Consider the following 11,990-nt stretch of genomic DNA (forward strand, 5'->3'; position numbering starts at 1 on the left):
AGGACCTTGTATTAAACAATGGATTCTTAGTTTTTAAACCAAACAGTAGGAAAAGGAGCTAAAATGCACCTCATCAAAATTTAAAACTTTTGGATATCAAAGGCTATTGTTAAGGCATTGGAAAGAAAAAACTAAAGAATGGGAGGAAAAATGGGGAAATAAGATATCTTTTTAAGATTTAATATCCAGAATACATAAAGAACTTCTACAACTCAACAACAGAAAGAACCCAATTAAATAAAAATACACCTAGGTTTTGGATAGACATTTGTGCAAAGAAGATATGCAACCAGCCAGTAAGTGTATGAAAAGATGATCAACATCATTAGTCTTTATAGAAATGCAAGCTAAAACTATGAAATACTCCTTCACACTGACTAGGATGGTTATTATTAAAGAAACTGAAAATAACTGTTGCAAGGGTAGGGAGAAATAAGAATCCTGCAGTAATGTAAAATGGTGCAGTGACTATGGAAAACAGTTTGCCAATTCCTCAGAAAGTTAAACATAGAATTACCATATGACTAGGCAATTTAATGCTTAGGTATATACCCAAAATAACTGAAAGCAGAGACTCAGACAGATATTTGTGCACCAATGTTCATCCAGCATTATTCACAATGACCAAAATGTAGAAGCAACTAAAGTGTCCATCCACAAATGAATGGATAAACAAAAAGGTATATCCATATGATGGAATATTGGTCAGCTATAAAAAGAAGTGAAATACTGATTTGTGCTGCAACATGAATCAACCTTGAAGATATCATGTTCAGTGAGTTAAGTCAGGGATAAAAGCACAGATATAGTATAATTTTTCTCATATGAAATAATAGAATAAGCAAAATCATAGAGATGGAAAACAGAATATATAAAGAATAAGAATTAACAAGGGAGAGGAGAAAATGGTCAGTTATTGTTAAATAAGTATGAGTTTTGCTTTGGGGTGATGAAAATAATCTGGAAATAGATAGCAGTGAAAATTACATGGTATTGTCAATGTACTTAATGTTAAAGAATTGAACATTTAATAGATAAAATGTTCAGTTTTTTTGTTACATATATTTTCCTACAACTATAAGTAAGTAAGCTATTTTAAAAATATACATATGAAATTTAGGACTTCCTTATGGTATGATGAAGTAGCTTGTGGCAGACCACCATTTCTGCAGAAACCATTAAGAAAATCATATAAACTATAAAATAATTTATTTAAATGCATATACATGCATATAAATGCTGAAGCAATGAATTCCAGAGAGGTTAAGATTCCAGACAGAGTTGAACTGTGGAAAGGTTAACAGTGAAGGACTTAAAGTAATTTCAATAAGTATATTAAAGAAAATAGAGAAAATGTAGACAAAATAGTCAGACAAGATCTTAAGAAAAGAATCAAATGAAAAATCCAGAACTTAAATACAGTTTCTTACTGTGTTAAGACTTCTGTTAGTGCCACATCTTTTTAGTGCCACAAACTGGGTGGATTAAAACAGTAGAAATGTACTGTTTCACAGTCCTTGGGGCTAATCGTCTGAGTTAAGGTGTAGGCAGGGTCATGCTTCCTCTAAGCTGTAAGGTTCTGGCAGTGGCTTGCTGGCAATCTATGATGCTATTTGGCTTATGGCATGACTCAGTCTCTCCCTCCAATACATGTTTGTATTCTGTCTCTCTTTGTCTGTGTCCAAATGTCCTCTCCTTATAAGAACAACAGTCATGTGGGAATAGGGCTCACTTTAATCACATTTGACCTCATCTTAAATAATAACATTTTGAAAGATATGATTTCCAAATACTATACCATTCATGAGGCCAGTGTTTTGACTAGAACTTTCTGGGGGAAACATTTAATCCATAACCTACAGTATACCTGAAAGTAAGAATTGAACATGTTTGTTTAATTGCCGATTGAACATAGCAAAGCATAGGATCAAGGAAATGAAGATGAATCAATTGAAAATACAGAAGAATTGATAGAAAATAACAATGGATGAGGTAGAAAAAGTAGGTGGGACACAGTGAAAATGCCAAACAAATGAGAATTGAAATACCAGAAGGAGAGTGAGGGACAAGGATGAACAACACTCAAAAAAGATAGTGGGCAGGCCACGGTGGCTCAGTGGCAGGGTTCTTTCCTGCCATGCCAGAGACCCAGGTTTCATTCTTGGTGCCTGCCCATGTTAAAAAAAAAAGATGGCAAGAAACTTCCACACTGAGAAAAGACAGCAACTTAAGACTCTCTAGATTTCCTTGGGAATGGGACCAATTGAATGGCTGTGTGTGGAGTTTGGCAGTGCCTCTCCCCAGTAAAACAGCCATTCTAGATGGTGAAAATTATAAAACAACCATTAAAGTCTCTGGAAGTGTCCAAATGCTGTACAGCAAATTGAGACATTTATTCAAGAAAGATCTACTAAATCTTGCTCAGAACAGTGAGAGTCTGGCATTTGAGCCAAGTCATGCTCCTATCTTCCCTCCAACTGAGTGTAATGAAAGACCTGTTCTGAGTGGATGGCACCAAGAAGACAGACTCCTTCTCACCCAAGCACTCAGCCAAGACTTATAAAATTACCCTGGGAGGGGGAGACAGAGGTCTTAGACATTTCTCATTCACCACTCAGCTCATTCTTGGAGAAGTTCTATTCCAGGCAGATGTGGCCAGGTGAATGGAAGGTGTTTCCTCACCCAGCCTACACTCAAATGATGAAATATTTACCTTAGGCACAGCAGGCAAAGAATACTAAGCCCTAATTGTTTCCAGACCATTTTATTCATAGGGTGGAGGATCTACCCTGTGTTCTACCATCCCCACGCAGCACCCCACTGAAAGGTCAGGGGTTTCACTCCAGAAGTGGGCCACTGTTTCTGCCGCCAGCTCCAGTGAAGTGGCACAGAGGTTCTGCCCTGTTGGAGGCTCATCCTCTCCAAGTGCTGGGGCAGACTCACCTTTTCCACACACATGGTGGACCCACTTGGGTGGTTTCAGAAGTCTTTGGTTCAGACTTCAGTTTCCATTGTTCTGCATCTGAAGTGAGTTTTCCCTCAATTTATCTCTTCCCTGTCCCTTTTGGTCCTTACTGGCAGTGGTTTTGTTCATATAAATTATGCAAAAATGTGTAAGTTTTGCATGTATTTCACAGGTGTCCAAACTTGCAGACAAAATAAATTTTCACATACCCTTCCTGGATAATTGCATTTCCAATACTGACTTCCACATAAATTACTGATTGGTCCCACATGGCAATGCTCTTACTGAGTGCTCAAGGGGAGAAGTGTTTCTTTATCTCTTCCTAACTTCTGGCAATCTTTGGCATTCCATGCTATTAGCAAACAGCATAACTCCATCCTCTGCCTCATGTTCACATGGCCTTCTTCCCTCTGTGTCTGTGTTTATGTATATTCTTCTTATAAAGATCGGAGGTTTAGAGGCAACTCTAATTCATTATGACCTCAGTTTAACCTGACTAATTCTGCAAAGACCCTGTGCCAGCAAATAGAACTTCAACAAAGTTTTGGGTGAAATAGTTCAACCCATAATGATGCCAAAGGGTATTTTCAGAACCAGTGTAACTGAGAAATCAGGATTTAAGCGATGGTTTTGATTACTGGATCATTATATAAATATTCCTTTTTTGCTTTCTGGTATATTGGAGCAGACAGAAGGAAATTCCGGAAATCTCTAAATTGTAATCCAGCCACCTTGATCTCTGATAATGATTGTATAGCCCTTATCTTCTGCCTCTGTGATTGTAAAAACCTTGTGACTAACTTCCACTTGTTCACCTTTAGAGTATTGTAATCACTAAAGACAACCCCTCATGTTTATTAATGAAGGATCTTGGGTCCACTCAGAAATAACCCACCCCAAGTCCAAAGTTATCTTGGTGACCAAGAATGGATCTAACAAAATTGGGCATGCCAAACATGTGAAGTAGCTTAGACTTTAACCTACAAGTCACCTATACCTCATTCCACCATTTCGTCATACGTTCTGTGACTAAGCATGTAATCAATCTGCATATGCTCAATAATCCAATCACCTTTAATTATATCATCTGGGGCCACTGTGTTCATTATCCTAAACCCTACCCATCTCTTCTCTAACAAAGCCATCTGAATTACTGCAGTTTAGGGAGACAGATTTTCGGCTACTAGGCCATCTCTTCTCCTACTCCATGCCTAGTAATAAACTCTTTCTCTCTTTGAAACCCTGGTGTTTCAGGAATTGGTTATTGAGTGCACTGGGCAAAAGAATCCACAGCCTTTCTCTGGTAAACTAGAACAGGTAGATATTTAAGAGAGAGAAAAGGGAAAGAGAAAGCTATGAAGAGTCTTCCTGGGGGCAGTACAAGCCTCAAAGATTGGAAAATTTTTCCCCTATAAAGGGGTCTGATTTTAATTGGATAAGACTTTGAAGCAAAGTATGACCCCAAGATATTGCTAAAAACAATTAACAGCTGGGTGTGATATCAATAGAGGCAGACCTTCAAGCAGTTTATGCAAGATTGGGAAAATACACAGCCAAAGAGAGTCCATCTAAAAATCAAAGTCATATGAGCCTGTGCATATGCCCAGTGCTGGTACACACTCTGATAGACTTCACTAAAATAGTCCATCCAAGTTACCAAATAAGCAAATAAAGTTACAAACCCCAGAGAAAAGAACCAGTATCCAAAATTGCTAGAATATATTGTCTAAAATGTCTAGTTTCAATGACAAAAATGACACATGCAAAGAAATAGGAAACTGTAGCCCGTATGTAGGAAAAATAACTAGCAGTAGAAACTGATTTTGTGGAAGCACAGCTGCTGGACTTAACAAAATCTTCAATGGAACACTTATAAATATGTTTAAACAAATTAAATGAAACCATGTTTGAAGAATTAAAAGAATATGAGATGACAATGTCCAATCAAATAGATAATATCAACAATTATCCAGATTTTTTTAAAAGAACCAAATGGAAATTGTAGAGTAGGAAAGTAAAAACTGAAATGAAGAAATTAACTAAAGGGGCTCAAAAACAGATATGAGCTGGTATAAAAAACAGTCAATAAGCCTGAAGTTAGAATAATAGAGATTATGCAATCTGAAAAACACAGAATAAAGAAGGATGAAAAGTGATTGGAGCTTTAAAGAAATGTGGAATAACATAAGTGCACCAAGGCATGTATATTGAGAGTGCCACAAGAAAAGAAAAAGATAAAGAATACACAAATATTTGAGAAAATAAAGACCCAAAACATCCCAAATCTGATTTAAAAAATCATTAATCTACACATCCAAGAAGGTCAACAAAATCTAAGTAGAATAAAATAAAAAACTCTACTCACAGATACATCATAGTAAATTGTTGAAATCCAGAAAACAAAGAGAATACCTTGAGAAAAGCAAGAGAAGAACAACTCATCACATACAAGAAAACTCCAATAACATTAACAGACAATGAAGACTAGAACACAGTAGGATGATGTGTTTAAGCACCGAAGGAAAATAAAGTAAAACTATCAACCAAGAATTTTATATACAACAGGACCACCTTTCAAAAATGAAGGAGAAATAAAATCATTTATGGATAAACTATAATTGGGAGAATTTATTGCCAGCAGAATGTCCTTAAGAGAACTACTAAAAGAAGTTGTTTAGGTTAAAAGCAAGTGACACTACACAGTAATTCAAGCTTATATAAAAAAACAGTGAATACTTGTAAAGAATTATATAAAGAAATTCCAAAAGACATTGTAATTTCATACTGCCTATTTCTTCACCTATTTATCCTAATGGATGTAAAAAGTAATTGCATAAAACAATATGTAAAAATCACAAGGTATCCACAGAAATGTTATAACTAATAAATGAGTTCAACAGTTGCCCAATCAACATACAAAAGTCAATTTTATTTTTATAAGCTAGAAATGAAAAATTTGAAAATAGAATTAAGAAGACATTCCTTTTACAATAACCTGAAAAAGAATAAAATATTTAGGAATACATTTAACAAGAGGGCTATATGATTTGTACACTGAAAACTACAAAACATTGTGGAAAGAAATTTATATGAGCTAAATAAATGGAAAGATATCCCATTTTTACAGACTAGAAAACATAATGTTGTTAAGAAAGCAATACTCTCCAAATTGATTGGTAGACCATAAATAAACCCTTACATTTTCCATCGATTGATTTTAATTCAGGGTTCCAAGACAAGTCAATGGGGATAGGATAGTTTTCCCATTCTAGTTATGGACAACAGCTGATCCACATCCAAAAGAACAAAATTGACTTCATCGTCACACTTTAATTCTAAAAATTAATACAGAATGGATCATAAACCTAAATATAAGCTAAGCTATAAATTTATTGGAAGAAATGATAGGAGTAAATGTTTTTGATCTTGGATTAAATAATAGTAAAAAGGCAATTCAGTAGAGAATGGATATTCTTTTCAACAAATGATTTTGGGACAATTGGACATCCTGTGTTCTAGTTAATTCCTTAGAACTCAGTTTAAATATTCCACCCATGTAAGGACTTCCAAGTGCCTTTCATAATGTAGATCAGATCATCAATGACTGTCTGGACCACCCTCTTTATTGGTTGTTTTGTTTATACCATTTACCTCATCTTGTAACCACATATTCCTGTGTCATTTCTTTTATGTCAGTCACCAAACTATAGTGTAATTTCCAAAATGACTATTTTGTTCACTTTTGTACCCAAAACCGTATCTTAAATGCACATACACATTCACAATTCACTAAATATGTGAATGAATGAATGAACAGATATATGGACGGATATAAACTACTGTGGAGCTTAAAGATCACAGGACATTATGAGACTTTCATTTCAATGGGTTTTATATCTGTACATTTCAATGAGTTTCATATCTGTACATTTTATATATTTTTAAGACATTTCTTCTTATACAAGGATAAATATTCTGAGGTAGGAAGTGTGTGGCTCTCACAATTGTCCTCAGGGGTTCTTAGCATTTCTGAAATATCAATTTAGCTTCTGCACCTGAGAAGATCCAAGGCTTCAGTTCTGTGGGCATGTATCTCCCAAGATAAGCAAGAGAGCTTGCTGTTAGTCCAGAATGTGAGTAACACCCAAGCTCAGCCATACTGATGCATCCCTCTTGGGAATGACTTGACCCAAACACCTCACTGGAAGCCAGGAGGGGCATCCTGGTTCTGGGTTAGGGGAGTCAATACAGTTCCTTCCTTATGAGTTGACTCATTACTGTGAAGTACTTCTTATGGTCTTATTTTCACTCATTTCTTCTGTTTTTTTCAAAGTGAAATAAATATATTCACAATCCATAGAGTTACATACTCCTTACCACCCCCACAACCTTGGGAGTTCCCAAGAAACTCAATGAGTCCTTAAATTGTCACAATGTGGCATCTGCAAAATGAACACAGTATACTTCAAAAAAGAAATTCTATGACCAAAGTGTTCTCTGAATTTCCATGTACACTTTGCTTACTTTCCTGTCATCTTTTTTCATGCTTCTTATGTTAACTCCAAAGTTCTTAACAAAATACACCAATGTTTGAGGACACTAAGAAGCAAAAATATGTACTCTCTACAACATAATTCAGCATCCTTGTAAGCATTCTTGCTAGAGACACACAAATGATAGAGGTAGTAAATGTTATTTTAGAAGGGTCTAGTTGGTGATTTTTATGGGTAAAAATTTAAAAGTCCCTAAGACATTATTCTGTGTTAATATGTTCATGACGCTATAGATTAAAATTCACCAGTTTTAGGTAAAAAATGCCCCATTTGTTTTCAGACCTGAATGTATAAAATACTCAGATGAACACTCATTTTTTCTAAATGCCACTGATAGGTGAGGTATTAGTGAAAGAGAAGAAAGAGAGTTAAACCAATCCAGTAGCTAAAATATTTCCAATTAAGGCTTTGTCTTTCAGAGCATACTCTATTTCCTTCTCTTCAATCTTCAAAGATACCTTCGTGAAACATGTTTCCTTGTTTTTCTTTAATTCTAAAATGCTCCTGGTTTGTGAGAGCCCTGAAGGTAACAAACACTCTGGTCCACAGCTGCCACCTACAGTTTGTGACAGACATTACAATAGGCTTCATATAACTTCCTTAGATTTGCCTCTTTGCTTTTCAACTGCCTTGTCAAGAGGAGCAAAGAGCAGAACAAAATCTTCTGCTGAAGAGAGAAGGAATCTTCTGCTCCCTTTTGGTTCAAAGCCATCCTGTTAACATGAACTTCTGAAATGTCACAGGAAATGTGAATAAGACTGACCCACTTGGGGACCAAAGACTCAGAAGATGATTTACATGGTTTGAGGATAGTCTGGCTTTTGACATCTAACTCTAAAATTTCAAAAGCTCTCCTGCAAACATTTAACACTTTGCAAACATCTCCCAAAACAGCAGAGACTTTGTGAGAACAGAACTGAACTGCAGCATTGTCCATAACCAGATCTCTAGACACTTGATTAAGTCAATCCTGCAAGATAGCAGCTATCTGATTTCTGGTATAAGGTGGGAAGTTCAAAAGTCATGGTTTGCATTTTTCTCTAGATTGAAGCCTAGGCAGAATTCTATCCATGAGATCCAGAGTATTAGCAATACCAATCAACACCAATTGAGGATTGCTTAGCCATAGCCATTCAAACAATGTGTACAATACATCCTGCCCTTTGCTGTGCTGTCCAGCTGATCCATATCATCCAATAGTAACATGATCATGGGGCCCTTTTCTGCAGTCTTGTGTTTTTCCAACTTCCTCATCATGTCATTCCCAGCTGTCCTGGATACTTCTTCTTGACAATTCTCCTGACAATAGCTGGGAATACAGCCTGAGCACTCCTCAAGGACATGCAATTCAGCATGATAGTTTCAGAGCTTTTCAATTCCTCCTTGAGGCCTTGCAGAATTTGTCAGTTTTTTCAGTTCCAGGAGCACCAGAAAGATAAAGATTTCTAGCTTTTTTCCCGAAAGATATGCCCCCTCAGAAAATCCCCTATGACATCCATCTCCTTTTCCCTGGCAGGCAGCTGATCTGGGACAGCTGTATTCAGGACTAGCTTTGCTTGTTGGTAGCAAGTGTCTTCCTGATTGAAGAGTCTTACACAGGCAGATTCTTTCTCCAGTGGACATCTCTGCTCAGAATAGGTTGTGATTTCTTGACCCTTTAGAATGGAGGAAAGCACTTTACTTTGGTGAACTCTGGCTTGTTCTCTTTTGCTAGGAAACTTAACTGTTAGCTGATTGTCAAATAGCAATCTGCACCCCTTAGGTATATGTGAGCAAGGAGGGCATTCTATTTCTTGCCTTTCTTTGGTGGAGAACAAGAAGGCAACTGGAGAGTGTTGCACAGATTGACATCACTTAGACATTTTCTGCAGCTGAGAGGCAGAGTTTTTATGTGAGGAGAACAAGGGACAGTTTGGACATTAATCAGTTCTAGTTTGGTGTCACTACAATTTTTAGCTTTGCCCAATGTCCAAGACAGCTTTTTTTCAGAAAATTAATTGTAGCCCATGACTGGGATTGGGTTTGAGGCATGATGGCAGAAGGCTTAATGGATTGTATCACCTCCATGCAGGATCGTTCTCACATTTATCTCATGCACATGGCTCCAGGAATTATCCCCAACAAATTCCTGCAAAAACCACACACCCACAGCAGCAAAGCCCAGATGTGCCTGATTTTCACTTATTTCTATTCCTTAGTATAAAGCAAGTGATCAGCAGTCAGAATCCATGTTTGAATCATGTTTTCCTCTTTGCAGGTCTGGGCACAGCATGGGATATTGGCAGATGGTGGTAAAAGGAGGAAGGAAGGAAGGGGAATCCTCCACCTTAACTATCACCCCAGCCCTCTTCAGGGTGCCTGTGGTGGAGATGATGAGTTAGAACCAGGCTGAACTGGCTCATGCTCCCACCTGTGCTCACTCCCAGTATCCCACTCTGATAATACACTGAGGCTCTAAATGTGAAGGTGGTGGCCACTGACCGTGCATGCAACAAAATGACACCTCAATAATATACAAATAAAATGGGTACTTTTTCCAAGTATATAATGACAAATACCCACATTTTCAGCATCAGAATTCTTGATTTCTATGTATTTAAAATACCTCTTCAGAAAGACTCCTGTAACCCAAGGGGCCTTTTCAAGTGTGGAGCATGTGGACAGTGAGGCAACCACAGAACAGGGGTATTTCAGTTTTCAAATTTAAGGCAAGAACCAACAAATGAAATAAATTCAGTTAATGATAATGGCTACTCATGGACATTTCAGCAACAATATGCTTACAACATGAACAATGTTCACTTCACTAAAATCTATTAACTAGATTTTTGTCTGTTTTTTTCACAACCTTAAGCACAGCAACTAGAAAATATTCTGTTTAGCTCATGATACCAATACACACAAGATAGTGCACACAAAAACATGTGGAAACACTTAGGTACGTTCACACCCACACATGATAATCTACAAGCACATTTGCATGCACATGCAGTGACCATATACATTTAATAGCACACATTATAGCACTCACATATATGCACCTGCTTGTTCTCTTTTCACTGAATGAATGAACTGTATAATAAGTGGGAATGGGAAAGCTGAGCCAAATACAGAGCATTCACATTTGTATCCACTGACCTTACACACTAAGGGATTGCATTCGTCATCCTTGCAAATCACACCACTTCTTCCTCAGTAAGCAGTGTTGAGGATTTAATTAAAGTAAGAGTTACTGAAAAATATTCATGCCCATTTCAGTTTAGAGAAAATATGAAAAGAAATGACTTCAAATGTAGAGCTTAAAAATGTTAGGGGATAGAATAATTATGGGATACTTTCCAAGTCTGTCATCCTGGGAGACTCTGAGATACCATCATTGACAACATGCTTTTCCAGCAGGTGGTTTGCTCTTTAATCAAAGATCTCAGAGCTCTACTAATATCAGTCCTAGAATTTCAGAGTTTATTTTTAAAGTAGCCCATTAAAGAAAGCAGCCAGCATTCTCCATTTTCAGCCCTGTCCCAGGCATGGGTGGAAGTAGGGTAGACTGAGAGTCCAAGTAAATTATCAGGAAGAGGTGCTTTCCATAAGAGGTGTATCTTCCCCAAGAAAAGGGTGAGCAAGAGCCAGTGCAAGTGGTTGTTCTCACTCAAAGAATGTAGACCCCAGGGGTTGGAATATCATCAACAGTTTCAACCAAAAAAAAGTATAGTCCAGCCTCTGTTTAAAGTATAGTCCACCAGGAGTGAAAGTGGGGTTTCTTGAGAGTCTTGTAACTTTTCCAGCCTGCAAGGAACAGGGGGCTTAAGAGTGACTCCTCCTCCAGAAAGGCATGTGTGGAGTGGGGCAAGGCTGAGCACAGGCAGTGATTGTTATTTAGAGAATCCAGACCCTAAGAGCGGGGAAAATAGAAACAGTTTAAGCCTAACTTTTCTACAGCTTCTGTCTCAACCATTCCCCTTGCATGGGCAGGGTCTGATGAGAATTAAATGCATAGTAACACTTTAAGCATGTGGGGAGCAGTGGACTGACAAGCACCATCTGCTGGGTAGGACAGGAGAAGCAAAGAATTAGGAATCTTTACAAGAAAGACTGGAATCCCTGTCTTGTCTGGGAAAACCTGATTGGGGTAGATCCTCTTTAAGGTGGCCATCTTCCCATAATCATCCCTCCATGTAAGAGTTGCTAGGGGTAATGGAAGGAGTGTTAAAATGTTAGAGGCAAATAAAAGACAGAGATCAATGTTCCCTCTGGAGGAAGAGAGAAAAGAAAGCTTTTTGCCTGGGGGTGAAACAACTGCACAAAAAAGAGTAATCAAAAAAAAAATCCCATATATGAAAGACAGGAATTGAAAAAATAAGAGCTGAAAAAATACTGATAAGTTAGACAGAAACCATGCTTGAGGCCTAGAATAAGTTGAACTAAATGTCAAAGAACTGATAGAGGACAAAGCCATCCAACAAGAAATACCT

General features: G+C 37.4%; 1 pseudogene; it reads right to left on the minus strand.

Annotated features, from left to right (window-relative positions):
- Nucleotides 1–7,886: 7,886 nt before the first annotated feature.
- Nucleotides 7,887–9,549, minus strand: LOC143669897 (cell division control protein 6 homolog pseudogene; annotated as a pseudogene).
- Nucleotides 9,550–11,990: the final 2,441 nt, after the last annotated feature.

This window comes from Tamandua tetradactyla, chromosome 26 (genome assembly GCF_023851605.1).
Source record: "Tamandua tetradactyla isolate mTamTet1 chromosome 26, mTamTet1.pri, whole genome shotgun sequence".
Classification (NCBI taxonomy): Eukaryota; Metazoa; Chordata; class Mammalia; order Pilosa; family Myrmecophagidae; genus Tamandua; species Tamandua tetradactyla.